At 41.2% G+C, this 16419-nt stretch overlaps 1 protein-coding gene across 3 annotated transcripts in view; it reads right to left on the bottom strand.

Moving 5' to 3' along the window:
* The window catches only part of CEP112 (centrosomal protein 112), a gene marked incomplete at its 3' end in the record, with an annotated part of 303692 nt that overhangs the window by 36290 nt on the left and 250983 nt on the right, over positions 1-16419 (bottom strand). The gene's annotated exons all lie outside the window — the stretch shown is intronic.

The raw sequence follows: 16419 nt of genomic DNA, 5'->3' as shown, positions 1-16419 counted from the left end.
ATTACAAGGAAACAAAATATAAGAAACTGTGCTTGCACCATTCATGGATTTCTTAAGTTCCTTCGTGACAGTTACCCATATAATAAGTCTCCCCACTCTCACTAAGTAGCCAGTTCCTTCCTACAGCAGCCCTGGCAGGCCAATAATTGTACTGGCTAGAATAAGACATATAATATTACTTTGTTGACAGAGAAAAAATTATATAAAAACTCCTGCAAGCTCATGTTTATTGCTTGCAGGACAACATTAGGCCTGTGGGACCAATTTACTGAGACTATAAAACAGCTTCCTGTGTTTTATAACTTAGGTGCCAAACTGAAATGCATCTATAACAAGAGATCCCAAGATTAATTGTTGTTTACAATGAATGGCATTTATTTTGAAAATATGATTTAAACCTGTGAATACTGTGAATCTATTATCCATTTTCCATTCAACTATGCAGAACAGACTGGTCAGCAAATACACAATGTGATTAATTTGGGAACTTACGATACAGTTAAAGCAAAACCTGTAAAGTGAAAAACTTCTAAACTGGCTCAAAGCAACTAAAATAACTCACAGTACAAATATTTAACAGAATCCTCTTCTATCTCTCTTAGACAATAATGGAATAGTGTATGTTTAAATCATTTACAGGATGAATGGCAATTCAGATAAGATAAGAGGAGTACTTGTGATAGATCTTGCATAATTGTTTTAAAGTAATGCCAAGAGTTAACTTAAAACTATTAACACTGAGGTACAGCTTCAGCTTCTTCTGATGCCAAAACGTTTAGTCAATAGCACAAGTGAGCTTCAGATCTCCTCCATTCTGTATTATTATGCACTGTACAAATAACAAGCGTGTATAATGGAAGTCCATCAAAAATGCATTGCAACATAACAGCCTAAACTGATTGCTAAGAGAAAGATTTTCTGTGTCTTTTCTTGTCCCTTCATCTTGAAATTGTTTTTTCACTATATTATACAAAAAAAGGGGGGGGGAACTCTTGGATGTAAATTTTGTATTATGTGAGCAGGCTTATGCCTGTGAGGGGATAAAGCAACATGATATCCACAGGCACCTTCTGTTCTGTCTACAAAGTACTTTGGTATTATCCGCAATTTATTTTATGTGAGGGAAGACTTCAAAGTAATGAGCTAACCCTCCATGCAGTCTGCCATCTTTATTCCACAGAATGCCTCTGGCTCCCATGAGACTCAGAGAAATTCTCCAGAAATAAAGGGTAGGAGTGGCTGGAGGCACACTCTTGCTTTTAAGTTCTCCTGGGCAGCTGGGAGGCAGAGGGAAGGAAAAGCTTGCTGGCATTGAGGGTGCCTTAAAAAAGAGGAAGATTTAGATGACAGTGAGGCAGAGGAACAAATGGGACTAGGAAATTAGGAGAGAAGGAGAGAGAAAGCATTTGTTTGGGTTTTGATGAAACCGTGTATTTTTATAATGGCTGATTAGCAGGAAGTTAAAAATTAATTCAGATGTTTGTGTTGAGGCTCAGACCCTAATTCTACTTTATTCATATAGTAGAGTAATTTACTTATTTTTACATTTTTTTGCTTTGAGATTTTTTTTAAAAAAATATAGGTATTTGTGGCATGGTAAGAGAAATGGCAAAGCAGCAATGTTCAGAAATCAGTGCCCACCATGTCTTTCATGTTATACAAAATTCCAAATGCTTCTACCAATCGGAAAAAACCTGTCAAGAATCACATGCAATAGATTTCTATTTTGTACACTGTGCTTGCTATACGTCAAATCCAACCTTTTAAAATGAGCTTTTGGCTCCCTCTGGCAAGTACTTCTAAGATAAATAATACTTTCTAAATAGTTTGTGTTATGGAGAAAAGACCATGTATAAAATTAATTGCAACAATTTGCACGTTTCAAACCCAATCTAATTAAATTAGCTATATCTACATTTCTGAAATTAATGGAATAAATAAAAAAGGGTTATCAGGTTTATTTGGTCTCACTGAATCTTACTGAATCAAAATGATTTCCTATCTAGAACTTTTGCTTTGGAGGCTGGCATTCACTGGTTATAGTTCTCTGTAATTTTTTTCTCTTTTCTTTTAGACAAGATTGACAGCATTCAATCTGGGGAGGGGGAGGGGGGGATTGTTAAAGATAAAATGTATTTTAAAACTTTTCAATAAAAAAAAAAGATTGACAGCATTCGACAAAGTTAACTTATCATGTGAGGCCATTACCATTCCAAACAAATGAAGGGAATGAAAAAGGAATGAGGGTTGATATTCTGATCCTTAATATCAAAGTATAATGACTCCAACCAACTCCAAACATTTTAAAAAGCTTGTACTGATAGTCCTCAACTTACAACCGTTCATTTAGTGACCAACAGTGACTTATGACTCTTTTTCACACTTATGACCACTGGCACTGCAGTATCTTCATGGTCACATGATCAAAATTAAGCTGTTTGGCAACTGTCTCATATGCAGTGTCCCAGGGTCATGTGATCACCTTTTGTGACTTTCTGACAAGCAAAGTCAATGGAGAAACCAGATTCACTTAACAACTGTGTCATAACTGCAGTGATTCGCTTAACAACTGCAGAAAGGTCACAAAATGGGGCACAACTCACTTAACGACTGCTTCACTAAGCAATAGAAATGTTGGGCTCAATTGTGTCACAGGTCGAAGACTGCCTGTATTTGCATGGGTTTCAAAGTAGCAACCCTCGGTTGTATTCTGAACTCTTTTTTAGGCTTGTGCCTAAGCCTACTGCTATTTAAAAATCTAGTGAAACCTATATTTATCTAGTTCACTGATAAGAACAGAAGGACAAAGACCACTGTATAATGACTACTTCTATTTAAGGAGAGCAATTCCAGCATACTAGGACTCAAACTGAAATGCCATTTCCAATTGTGCAATACTGGTGCATTGTACCATTTGTTCTTTTATGATGTGGATTGGGTTGGTTGTTAGAAGAATTAGTTAGAATGGTCTTGCTCTGAATCAGGATTTATCATCAGAATCATTAAATTGGATGATTGCATCTCTTTTGTGAAGCTACAGGAGAAAACTGACAACAGATGCTTCAAAAGAAAAAAAACTGTAGAAAGCAATAGCAGTGAATGTGGGTTTAAATTGCACAAATAATATATTACAGTTTATTATTTTAATTTGCAAAATTAGTGAGATCAGCCAAGCATACTCATGGCATCTCATTCTTAATAGATGATAATAAATATATACCCTAAAAATAACCCAACAATTTTGGAACATTTCTGGTTTTAAAAATTAATAGGAGCACTGTTGTGCAAGCTATTAAAATACTCAGTTGAAGACAAAACTGCCCATGTTATTGTAAATTGAGCAGAATGTCAGTGTTCTGTATTGACAGTAAATCAGTTTGCAATGTTTAGATTATTATATACTTTTCTTTCACCACTTCTCTTGACACAAATGAAAGATAAACATTATGAAGGGGGAAAAAAGGAAGAAAGCTGTGAGCATCAAAGGCCTCTCCCTTCCCACACCAATCTGCCAACTAACCAAACTTTCCAATTGGAGCTATAATAAAATAACAAGTTCACTTGATGCTCAAATGATTAGTTTCTAAACGTGATCCCACTCAGGAATTACCAGTTCGGTAATGTTGGATCTTATGACTGCCGCATAGGACCCTTTCTTAATTGAAATCTTGCTTTTTATTTGGGCACACAGACGGCTCCCTATTCTCACTAAACATCTTTGAGGTTCTTTAAGACTGAGTGGTCCATAATCTGTGCTAGGGGTCCAGATTCTGTGCTAGGGGTGGACAAGACCTCGAGTGTTTCCACTCCCCAATCCTAGTACCATACCGTCATCACATGATTTGTCACTTGGCAATCAGCAAACAGTATGGATACTTCAAATTTTTGAGAGAGGATCCGGTAGGAAAATATAAAAATGTGTTTTAATAGCAAGACTATGCCGATGCCAAGAGTTCATTGCAAACGTTCTTCCAAGTCAAAGTGGCCTCTCAAATCAATAACCAAGTACCAGATCTAAGCTGGAAAATAATGATGAGAATATTTAAAATTGTACCATGTATTTTTTTCCTCTCCCATTGTTGAAAATTACTTGGGCACGTGTTTTAGAATCAACCTAAGTGAAGACCCTCAGTATCAATGAAACTATCAATCTTTCACATAGCAAAATACTAAGACCAATGTTTTTTTTTCACAAAAGGCCAGCTGTTTTGTGTGGGTGATTCATTTCTGTTATCACTCATCCTTAGAAAGATCCTAGATACAGTATTTGCTACATTGTAAAGGCTGGATGAAGAAATGAAAATGTATAAACAAATGGCATCTGACCCTTTCCTTACCAAATGAAATGTTGCATGAGATTGAATCACTGATGCCTTTTCTTCTACATATAAGAGAGGTATATTTGATGGTAAATATTGTCAGGAAACGGCAACGATAACAAGACACCTTGCATAAATTCATTTGGGATCCATATTTATTCTGTCCAAAAGAAAGTTGTGCTCACCTGCCAAAAAGTCAACTTTCTTCAAAACAGTGCTCTTCAAATTTTATGAAACTAATTATCTAAATTCTGTACTTAAAAAAATACTATTGGGATGCAATGAACGCTTGCTATTTCAATTATTTTTCAAGTGACTTATGAAGAAGTTTGCTGTGAAAAGTTATATGATAGTTGACCTTTGAACAAGGAAGTATTATGTTTTGTTTTCTTATTCAGGTGCCCCATGTCCCATCCCATCCCATCCTTTGAAAGGTACTTAAAAATCAGATAAGGTCTACTATAACAATGTGAGTGCATTATGGAAGAAGCAATTTATTTCATGTAATGACACAAGGGGAAAAGATACATAATGTACTTTAGAAATGTATTACTTTACCTAAAACTGAATGGGAAAAAATCTTAGTAATTTTGTCACCAAGGTCAACCTGACAAAGATTTCTGATTTTGTTTTCTCTATATAGAAGAACATATTCTGATTGCAGTTACCAGCCCTACAGCTTTCTTGTGGCTGATCCCTTGACCTGCAACTATCAAGGATTTAAAAGAAGAAGAAGCTATGATTAAATAAGGCAGGCACTGTTTTCAGGGTATGTATCCAACAGTAATTTTTATTAAAATTTTGTAAACATAAACTGCATCAGAGATGGTTTTATTTATTCATATTTTATCAGCACATGCTTCCATATGGTTACATGCAAACTTTTACATGAAGGTGGCTCAGAAAACGTATGGTGACATCATTTAACTGGGCAAGCCCAGGATTCTGGGGGGAGGGAGAGGAGAACTCAAGGTTTTTGTTCCTGTAAAATAATAGAAAGGCATACCTTTGTTTTTTGGTGTCTGCCTACAAAATTTGGGAACAGGATTTCCAGGGTCTGCAACAGAAGGGACTTAGAAGCTATGTTGCTCCCTTCTGGCATACAGACTCTAGGAGTACATGACTCAAAAGTCTAGGCTATGGAGCCTATCATAAATTATTTTCAGGGCTTAGGTAGCTAATTTGAATCCCTATTGAGTCTTTCAAAAATGATTTTACCAAATGTTTACCACTGAAAAAATACCATGGAACAGGTTTCCAAAAGTAGTATGAAGTATACACTGCTAGAAGAGTCAAGAAAAATTCTGGTATTGCTAGGGTAAGATGTCTTGTAATAGCAACCTGACTGACCTGCACCTTAATTGGAAAAGGGCTGATGTGGTCCCCAACTTCAAGAAAGCAGGGGGGGGGAAGACCCAGGAAACTACAGACCAATCAGTCTAACATCAATACTGGGAAGACCCTGGAAAAGATAATAAAAAAACAGATCTGCGAACAACTAGAAGCAAACAAAGTCATAACTGGTACCCAGCACGGGTTTGTTAAAAACAGATCATGCCAAACCAATCTTATTTCATTCTTTGATAAAGTGACCAAATTAGTAGACCAATGAAACACTGTGGACATAGTATACTTAGATTTCAGTAAGGCATTCAACAAAGTAGACTACAATCTACTGCTTAGTAAGCTAGAAAAAGGTGGAATAGACAACATAGCCACCAGATGGATCTGCAGCTGGCTGACAAAGCATACTCAGCGAGTAGTCCTCAACGGCACTGCATCCATATGGAGAGAAGTAAGCAGTGGGGTACCACAGGGCTCTGTCTTAGGCCCAGTACTCTTCAATATTTTCATCAATGACTTAGATGAGGGAATACAAGGGGAACTCATCAATTTGCAGATGACACTAAACTGGCAGGAATAGCCAACACCCCAGAAGACAAATTCAGGTTTCAAAAAGACAAACCAGAACAACGGGCCCTATCCAACAAAATGAGTTTTAATGTGGAGAAAAGAAAAGTTTTACATTTAGGCAGGAAACATCAAAGATATAAGTACAGATTAGGCGAGACCTGACTCAAAAACAGCAACTGTGAGAGGGACCTTGGAGTCCTAGTAGATGATCACTTGACTATGAGCCAGCAATGTGCAGCAGCAGCCATGTTTCCGTAATGGCAACAATATCATATCTGCCCTCATTTACCTGAATTTCTAGTTCTAGTTCTGTTTCATAGCTGAGGAAGCCAGCATTGTCCATAGACATTTTCTGTGGTCATGTGGCTGACATGACTATACACTGAGGCACATGCAAGATTGTTACTTTCCCACCAAAGTGATACCTATTTATCTATTTGCATTTGCATGCTTTTGAACTGCTAGGTTGGCAGGAGCTGGGGCAAGAACTGGTTACTCATCACACAGTACTTGGGTCTCAAACTGCCAACCTTCCGGTTGGCAAACCCAGTATCTTAACTGCTAGGCTACTGCGTCCCTTATTATACACATAGGCATCAAATAACCTAATTTCTCTAGAGAAACACACTCCGGCGAGAGCTTTCTCTTTGTTTGTACAATCAAGATCCCTCATTGTATAAAATTACAATGTGCCATCACTTTAGTGCAGATTTGATTTGTCTGGAACAAAAACAAAATCACAACCAAAGAACAAAAGCAGAGCTAGAACAGCACCTATTAAGACTTCTTCCCTTCTACTTTGCTAGTAATAGATTAAGGTTCACAAAACTATGGTGTTACTGCATTGGAAAAACCTAAGGAAATGTTGACTATAGTTGGGAATTATTAGAGTTACTAGTTAAAAGGAGAGGATATATTTTATGATAACTTGAGTTGGTTTGACATGATGGTGTTTGTAAAATGTTTAGAGCTTAATTCGCATAAAAATCCCTTTGTCTCACAACGGCTTTAGCAAAGTTACTATGCGGATAAAAATTAATTCTGTGAAAAACTATAGTAACCAAAACTATTTATACCACATCTTGACTAGAAATAACTTCTATCTTTCTTCACTAAGTTGATAATGTTTTTATTTTTCCAGTCTAAAATTATTTGTGTTTATTTACCCAAGAAACTGAGCGTACATACCTTGTTAACATTTAACTAAGAGTCATTGACATGTATTTCATAGAATTAAAATGACAAAGCAAACAAGTTTCAGGGAGAACTCTGAAGAATTCTGTCTAATATAATGAGCTTGGTAAACAGAAATAATTAGCTCTCTATATTTGTAAAAAAAACAAGCAGGAATTCAGAACTGCTTCAGAAGTTTATATTTCCACTTTTAAAGAAGGGATTATTTCAACTGGATAATCAATTTGACTTTTTAGAACAAAACTGATTTCAGTCCCCACTCTGGTTGTTTGGAGCCACCTTGGGGAACTTCTAAATGTCAGCTAGTTGCTGACATTTCCTGCTTCTTTGTGACTCGCCTGACATGCCGTGGCAGTGACAGGATAATACTGGGTTAAATGGGGAAAATCTCTAATCATTCTAACAATATCCCACATTTTGAAGGGAATAACATCATGAGATTAGAGGAACAGCAGCATGGTTCAAAAAATAAAATAAGGATCTGGCCTACCTAGGCTTTTCCGGAGAAGTGAAAAATAAGTAGACTATAGAGAGGAAAGAAATACAGTTGGGAAGGATAAAGTAGGGGGAAATACTACTACTTTCAAATGGCACTTTGATGAAAGATAAAACTTTTCTCTCCCACTCTGTATTTGAGGTGAACCTCAGCAGACCCAGGAACAAATATGGCAACCCTGTTGTCTCAGTGTATGCACAGTGCACTGTAGTGAATCAATAACAAAGTCCCTAATTTTTCTCATATGTAGATTGAATCCCATTTAGCAAGAATTGATTCTGAAGACAATGCAAACTATGCTGTTTTTATGCTAGGGCGGGCTCGTTTATTTAACTTATTTATTACATATCCTTTTTATGTTTTAAAAGTGCAGTGAGATATTAAATGTATGCCAAATATTTTTCTGCCTGTTTTCCTTTAAAATGTCGCTGTTATTGCTTAATACCTCAGATTTAAACCTGTTGATGACAGACTGGCAAGAAAATAAAAAGCTAGTAGACATCTTTTAAAAAGCTATATATCCCCATATATCTCAAAATGAATGCCTAATTTCAGCTGATTACTAGAGACTTTAACTTGGTTTATTTATTAATTTTGTATAATTTTAGCCCATTTCGCTAAAAGGTGACTCCACGCAGCTTACAATCAAATAACATTCCAACAGTAATACAAAGTGTGGTATTTACTGTAATTACTAAGTTCCCCCTTTTAGTTTGTGCAGAAAGAAAACAAGGAAAAAAAGTCATGCATGGAAAAATATTATTCTGCAATTACTGCAATGGAGCAAAATACAAAAAGCTGTCTTGGGTAATTGAATTATTTGAGCGGCTGACCAGCAACATTGCTGCACTTCCAACTTTTTCATTATCCTGAAATGGAAATAAATAATCTGGTATTCATTACCATATCTTCATGGATAGGAATCTGAAGTTTATACTGTCCCAGAACTGAAATATATTAAAGACATTTTATGTTTGTTATATGTACAGTAGTATCTTCAAGTATCTGCAAAATCCCAATGAGAATTTAAATTTCTCATCCTCGCAAAAAGAATATAGTACTTTGATTTCTGGTGTAATTGGTTTCTTTGACATCACTTAATAATATAATTTTCCTCACAGTGCTGACCAAATTATAAATCCAAACTGGAAAGTAAAGCAGCTTGCACATGAATAAGTGATATACAGAATCTAGTGCAGCAATTTCCTTGGGAGTGTTTCTTCCTGCTTTTTTCTTCATCTTACTATAGAAAGAATTCATGAATGCTTCTAGGTTACATTCAAAAATTTTCCCAATGCATACATTTGACTGGGGATTGTGTGCAGTAGAGACAGTATGCCTGTAAATTATGGACAATAGTCTTCTTTTTTTTCCTAAACTGTATTAGTCATCTTACCGTTGTAGCATCTGAAAATACAAACAATAGATATAAAACTTGCTAAAATAATGACTTCCAACAATCAATTCACAGCCGCTCAGTAAAACAGCAATTCTGATACATGATTTATTTAAATTAAAAAGCCAGGGAGTTAAACAGAAAATAGAATAAACTAGGTATATTTTCCCTATGGTGACATTTAAAAACTGGGGTGTTACTACGGAGAAAATCTATGCAGTTGCTGCAGTTCAGCTTGAGCAAAAATCTCCCTCCGGATATTGTCAACCTAAACAAGGATATTAATCAATTAATTAACGTTAATAATTGCATTCTGAATTGGGCTTGAAAATGAACCACGAACCCATGAAAATGATATAATATGATCCTAACACCTATCTACCTGCCATATTTTATACTAGTTTCTGGATCATGGCTAGCTTTGAAGCTTTCTTTTTACTTTGATTGTAGCACTAGCATCAAACCTCAATTTAAAATGTTAAATATTATTTTTGTGAAGATACAATCTTCACAAGGCAGATCTCTCTTTAAGTTACTGAAACCATATTTGAGTCCTATAATCCTTGCTTTATTCACTCTTCAACTTTCCTGTGAGATTGCCCAATTCAATTTTTTTTTGAATAAATGGTGACCTGAGATTGTATCTTGTTTATGTATTTAAGAGAAAAAAACTCACATTTGTAAAGCAACTGCAATTGTATAGCATTAGAAAAATTGCTTTTATACAAAGATGGAGAAATGTTTATAATGATGCATAATAAATTTGTAGTACTATGTCTCTAAAAGTAGTTAAATGGCTATTACTATATGAAAAGAACAATCTTATTCAGAACCTATTATGCTTCTCAAAATGTAGACAGCATAAACTGTAAAGCTAATCAGTGGTCAGGATAGTGTATATTTTTCTGAAAACGGGTCGTAATTAGAAACTGATCACTGTCAAGCAACTGAATTACTGTCAAGCACTAATGGTTTAAGTATCAGAAATGTTAGGACATTAGTGGGACATTAGTAACATAATTGTTAGCCATTCCTCATACTCTTCAGTGGGTTTATAAATATTGCATGTTTTTTTCCAATAAATGAATTTTATATATTCAAAAAATACCAGAACAACTCTGATTAGATGCCGTCAAATCAGTGTCAACTCTTAATAACCATGTAGCTGGATTAGATTTTCTCTAGAACAATTTTAGCAAGTACAAGAGCTGTGGTGGCCCAGTGGTTAGAATGCAGTACTGTAGGATAATTCTGCTGACTGCCAGCTGCCACACGTTCGGCAGTTCGAGTCTCACCGTCTCAAGGTTGACTCAGGCTTCCATCCTTTTGAGGTCGGTAAAATGAGGACCCAGATTGTTGGGAGCAAAACGCTGACTCTGTAAAACCACTTAGAGAGGGCTGTAAAGCACTATGAAGTGGTGTATAAGTCTAAGTGCTATTGCTAGTGCTACTTATGAGGAAAAAGTTCAAAAGTTCCAATTTAAATATGAGAAGATTTACAAATATTCTTTTGTATAGAATTGCTGGTACATTGTCAGAAACAAGTACTGCTGAATGTTTTGAAGTTTCCTAGCTAATCTCCATTAAAGCTTGAAATAGAAGGAGGAAGGAGTTTTAGGTATATTCTCCACTTTGAGTTATTTATAAAAATAATAAAGGCAGGATTATTTTTTTTTAAAAAAACTGTAGTTTGTTATCAGTCTCAAAGCAGACATGCTAAGTTATTTTTTTTTACCCAGTTAATTGTTACCAGACCTTTGGTGTGATTTTACAACTATAAAGTGGGGGGAGCATCCAAGTAGGAGAATTCAGATAAGAATTTAATATACTAACTCTATGCCCAGACACATAGAAGGTTTAAAAATTACTGAACTTGTCCTATGCTAAAACTGATGATAAAGTCTTGAATTATTACAATAAATTTTGATAATTTTCCAATGGCCCTGATATGGTTCAAGAGATAACATGGAAACGCAGTCTATTGGGCTCAACATGGTTCTATGATCTAAATTAAAAGTATAATAAGCATATTATGTAATATGTAGTTTTTAAAAGTTTTATGCTGATATATAATCCCAGACAATAATATAGTATCCTAATGAATCCCACTCTATTTCTCTCTTTGAAGAATTAACCAATCTGATTGTTGATAGAAAAAATATGAATTCACTGCTGCAAAAAGGTATAGATTTTTCTTTCCAATATTGCACTTTTCTCTACAATACTCTACAAAGAATGTATTCATAATTTTGGCATGCTGACAGATTCCACAAGCTAGAGAATTTGTTTAGAAGAACCCTTGCATTCTTGTTGAGGCATGTTTGCAATAATTGTCAAGGAATGTTGGAAATCCTATCTATTTTACACAAAATATGGCAATAGTAACACAACCTCAACTATAACGGTTAATGTTTCAGGTCTCAGAATACAACTCTAGCAGTTAAACTATCAGAATTATATTGGACTGAGGTCTCCTAACATAAGAGGAAGAACTGCCCCAGTTGTCTGATATCTGAGTATTACAGTTGTGCAGCATTTTGGATCATATTCTAGAAAGGTGCTTTGAATTAGTGCATATTGCTTTCGGAGTGTGCAAACTCTGTATCACTATGCAGCTCCTTAAAGCAGCCACTCCTTTTCCTGAGATCACACAGTAGCTATAAAAGGCAGCTGCATGATCCTGGGAAAAAAGTTCAACTGCTTTAAAGAGCTGCAGGAGTGATATTCATGATATAAAATAGGGTTGTTGTTGTTTTTTGAATTCAGCTTCACAGCCTTAGTACCGTATATACTTGAGTATAAGCCGACTCGAGTATAAGCCGAGACCCCCAATTTCACCCCCAAAAACTGGGAAAAGTTGTTGACTCGAGTATAAGCCGATCCGCCGTTCTGCAAGCCTCCGCCGCCGGCAGAGGCTCGATCCGCCATTTTGCAAGCCTGAATACACAGGAATACCCTGTGTGGCCGCGGCTCTCGGGGAAGCCCTGGCTGTCCGCTTCCTTGCTCCACGCTGCCATTTGGGGCCCGCGCGTTCCCCGGGCAAATCGCGGCGCCCAGCAGGCGAGGAAACACGCCCGCTCCAGTCGCCCCCCCTTCCCTCAGGAGACGCGAAGCAAGTGACCGCCCGGAGCTTACCGAGGACTTGCGCGCGGCCGAGGCTTTGGTGCTTCCAAGATCGCGCGCACCTCTCCCAAGCCGCCGCCGTCCGGAGACCTGCCGAAGTTTGGGGAGGTTTGGGGAGGTGCGCGCGCACCTCCCCAAACCTCCCCAAACGTCGGCAGGTCTCCGGACCTCCGCGCCCTGCCTGCTTCTTTCCGCTGCGGAAAGAAGCAGGCAGGCTGCTTCGTTCCGCTGCGGAAAGAAGCAGGCAGGCTGCTTCGTTCCGCTGCGGAAAGAAGCAGGCAGGCTGCTCCGTTCCGCTGCGGCAGCAGAAAGAAGCAGGCAGGCTGCTTCGTTCCGCTGCGGAAAGAAGCAGGCAGGCTGCTTCGTTCCGCTGCGGAAAGAAGCAGGCAGGCTGCTTCGTTCCGCAGCGGAAAGAAGCAGGCAGGCTGCTTCTTTCCGCAGCGGAAAGAAGCAGGCAGGCTGCTTCTTTCCGCAGCGGAAAGAAGCAGGCAGGCTGCTTCGTTCCGCTGCGGAAAGAAGCAGGCAGGCTGCTTCGTTCCGCAGCGGAAAGAAGCAGGCAGGCTGCTTCGTTCCGCTGCGGAAAGAAGCAGGCAGGCTGCTTCGTTCCGCTGCGGCAGCGGAAAGAAGCAGGCAGGCTGCTTCGTTCCGCAGCGGAAAGAAGCAGGCAGGCTGCTTCGTTCCGCAGCGGAAAGAAGCAGGCAGGCTGCTTCGTTCCGCAGCGGAAAGAAGCAGGCAGGCCTCTGTCGCCGGCGGCTGGATCCGCGCTCCGCAAGCCTCTGCCGCCGGCTGGATCCGCGCCCTGCCGCCGGCAGAGGCTTGCGGAGCGCGGATCCAGTGGGGGGGGGGAAAGCCCTTTAGCAGGATTTGCCTGCATGCCGGCGGAGGCTGGATCCGTGCTCCACAAGCCTCTGCCGCTGGCTGGATCCGCGCCCTGCCGCTGCAGAGCACGGATCCAGCCTCCGCCGGCGGCGGAGGTCTAGGGGTAGTGGGGGGGGGCCCGCGGACATAGATGGGCTCAAGTGGAAGCCAAGCAGCCCTCCCGAATCTGGGCTTCTGGACGGAGCAGCCGGTGGTGTGTTTCAAAAAGCCAGATAAGGCAGACAGGGAGATGAAGAGTTCAACCGAGTTTCCTCTTTTGTTCAGGCTCCCCGATCAGACAAAGAACTAGCCAGCGGCAGGTTTCTCCCCTTTTCCCTCCCATCTCTCTTCCCCCAACCCTTGGGTCCCACAGCAACTCACGAACTCCAGCCGCCCCTTCTCCTTCGAAAGGTCTAGATCCCGAGATAAGATATATACAGAAATATACATAAAGAGAGATGGACGCAGGCTGTTGGTTTCTCGCCTCATCCCACGCACGCACGAGGGGGAGAAACAACGCTCTGGGCGGCAGAGTATTGGAGAAGGAAAAATCGGCCGCAGCCTCGGGGTAGGCTTCTCCGGGGGCGCCGCCGCGATTCTGCAGGGGCCAGGTAGGGAAAACTCACCGGGGAAAACGGGTTGCAGCGCCCGGCGAGTTTAAAAGCAGCGGGTGCAGATGCCTGAACAAAAGAGGAAACTCGGTTGAACTCTTCATCTCCCTGTCTGCCTTATCTGGTCTTTCAAGAGGAGGGTATTCCTTTCACTTCTTGAACTTCCCCAAAGACTTGCAAACTTTTCCAACCATTACTTCCAAGGATGTTTGATGGGGAGAGAAAGCACGGGTGAGCGATGGGGAGAGAAAGCACGGGTGAGCGATGGGGGGGGAAAGCACGGGTGAGCGACTCCGCTCCCTCCCCTCACCTCCGGGCCGGGCTTCTCGCCGGCGGGCTGGCTGGCTGGTGCTGGTCCCCGGGCGAGGAAGCAAGCAAGCGGCAGCGGCATTTTCGGGGCGGCACGGGTGAGCGATGGGGAGAGAATGCACGGGTGAGCGATGGGGAGAGAAAGCACGGGTGAGCGATGGGGAGAGAAAGCACGGGTGAGCGATGGGGAGAGAAAGCACGGGTGAGCGATGGGGAGAGAAAGCACGGGTGAGCGACTCCGCTCCCTCCCCTCACCTCCGGGCCGGGCTTCTCGCCGGCGGGCTGGCTGGCTGGTGCTGGTCCCCGGGCGAGGAAGTGAGCAAGCGGGCGAGCGGCAGCGGCATTTTCGGGGCGGCACGGGTGAGCGATGGGGAGAGAAAGCACGGGTGAGCGATGGGGAGAGAAAGCACGGGTGAGCGATGGGGAGAGAAGGCACGGGTGAGCGATGGGGAGAGAAAGCACGGGTGAGCGATGGGGAGAGAAAGCACGGGTGAGCGATGGGGAGAGAAAGCACGGGTGAGCGATGGGGGGGAAGCACGGGTGAGCGATGGGGAGAGAAAGCACGGGTGAGCGATGGGGAGAGAAAGCACGGGTGAGCGATGGGGAGAGAAGGCACGGGTGAGCGATGGGGAGAGAAGGCACGGGTGAGCGATGGGGAGAGAAAGCACGGGTGAGCGATGGGGAGAGAAAGCACGGGTGAGCGATGGGGGGGGAAAGCACGGGTGAGCGATGGGGAGAGAAAGCACGGGTGAGCGATGGGGAGAGAAAGCACGGGTGAGCGATGGGGAGAGAAGGCACGGGTGAGCGATGGGGAGAGAAAGCACGGGTGAGCGATGGGGAGAGAAAGCACGGGTGAGCGATGGGGAGAGAAAGCACGGGTGAGCGATGGGGGGGGGAAAAGCGGCAGCGGCATTTTCGAGGCGGCACGGGTGAGCGATGGGGGTGGAAAGCGGCAGCGGCATTTTCGGGGGCAGCGGGTGAGCGATGGGTGGGAAAGCGGCAGCGGCATTTTCGGGAGCAGCGGGTGAGCGATGGGGGGGGAAAGCGGCAGCAGCATTTTCGGGGGCAGCGGGTGAGCGATGGGGGGGGAAAGCGGCAGCGGCATTTTCGGGGGCAGCGGGTGAGCGATGGGGGGGAAAAGCGGCAGCGGCATTTTCGGGGGCAGCGGGTGAGCGATGGGGGGGGAAAGCGGCAGCGGCGGTTGTTGGGGGCGCAGCAGGCGAGGCAGCTTCTCTCAGCAGCCTGTTCCGAACGAAGGGACAGTTCTTTTTTTTTGTTGACTGGAGTATAAGCCGAAGTGGAGTTTTTCAGCCCAAAAAGTGGGCTGAAAAATTCGGCTTATACTCAAGTATATACGGTAATTATGACCTGATTCTATGGGGTAAAATTCAAAAAGAAATGGAGAGTTGGGAAAAATTGCAATTGTCTTTGTTGGGAAGAATCGCAGCAGTGAAAATGAATGTCCTGCCTAAATTTTTATTCTTATTTCAAATGATACCGGTTCTTAAGAAAGATTCTAATTTGGAAGAATGGCAACGGGGTATCAATAAATTTGTTTGGGCAGGGAAAAGGCCACGAGTTAAACTTAAGATTATGCAGGATACTCGTGAAAGAGGTGGTCTTAAAATGCCCAACCTTAAATTATATTATGAAGCTGCTGCGTTAGCAGGGATAAGTGATTGGATTAATTTGACACAAGAGAGATTATTAAATCTTGAGGGCCACGACTTGTTATTTGGCTGGCATGCGTATTTGCTGTATGATAAGAAGGTAGATAATGTGTTTAAAGTGCATATTTTAAGACAGGCATTGTTGAGAGTTTGGAAAAAGTATAGATATAAGTTAGACTGCAAGATACCATTGTGGGCTATTCCAAAACACGCAATAGAAAACATAAATGTTGGTTTTAAACATGACGTGACTACGTATAAGGAGATTTTAAGCTTGGAAAGAAGTGTATGGTGTTTAAAATCGTATAATTTCTTGCGAGATGAGAAGATTGTTCAAACCTGGTTTCAATATACTCAATTACGGGCCAGGTGGAAAGAAGATCAGAAAACTGGTTTTGCAATGACTGATGAAAATTTGATAAAGCAAATTAGAAATCAGGGTCCAGCACATATCAAACGGATATATCTTGCATTGATAGAAATTGACTCAGAAACAGAATTGGTTAAAGACTGTATGATAAAATGGGCC

This window comes from Vipera berus, assembly GCF_964194415.1.
Source record: "Vipera berus genome assembly, chromosome: 2".
Lineage (NCBI taxonomy): Eukaryota > Metazoa > Chordata > Lepidosauria > Squamata > Viperidae > Vipera > Vipera berus.
The sequence above is the reverse complement of the archived record's forward strand: the minus strand, read 5'-3'. Positions and strand labels throughout refer to the sequence as shown.